The sequence below is a fragment of the Orycteropus afer genome, unplaced genomic scaffold (genome assembly GCF_000298275.1).
Source record: "Orycteropus afer afer isolate SDZICR_OR568_19922 unplaced genomic scaffold, OryAfe1.0 scaffold00172, whole genome shotgun sequence".
In the NCBI taxonomy this organism is placed as follows: domain Eukaryota; kingdom Metazoa; phylum Chordata; class Mammalia; order Tubulidentata; family Orycteropodidae; genus Orycteropus; species Orycteropus afer.
Window position 1 is genome coordinate 3736408 of NW_006921759.1, and position 684 is coordinate 3737091.

Below are 684 nucleotides of genomic sequence, written 5' to 3' on the forward strand. Positions count from 1 at the left end.
AAACCAAAAGGGAAGAACACACTTGGCATTTCTCAAGCTGAAAGAACTGAAGAAATATCCAAGCTTGAGTTGCGATATTGAAAGATTCTATAGGAAATATATTGAATGATGCAGGAAACATCAAAAGAAGATGGAAGAAATACACAGAGTCACTGTACCAAAAAGAACTGGTCAGTGTTCATCCATTTCAGGAGGTGGCATATGATCAAGAACCAATGGTATTGAAGGAAGAGATCGAAGCTGTACTGAAGGAACTGGTGAAAAACAAGGCTCCAGGAATTGACGGAATACCCACTGAGATATTTCAACAAACAAATACCACACTGGAGGCATTCATTCAGCTATGCCAAGAGATTTGGAAGACAGCTACCTGGCTCAATGACTGGAAGAGATCCATATTTATATGCATTCCAAAGAAAGGTCATCCCATGTATTGTGGAAATTATCAAACAATATCATTAATGTCACATGCAAGTAAAATCTTACTGAAGATAAAATAAAAAATAGTTGCAGCAATAGATTGACAGAGAACTTCCAGAAATGCAAGCTGGATTCAGAAGAGGATGTGGAATGAGGGGTATCATTGCTGATGTCAGATGGATCCTGACTGAAAGCAAAGAATACCAGAAAGATGTTTACTTGTGTTTTATTGACTATACAAAAGCATTTGATTGTGTGGATGAA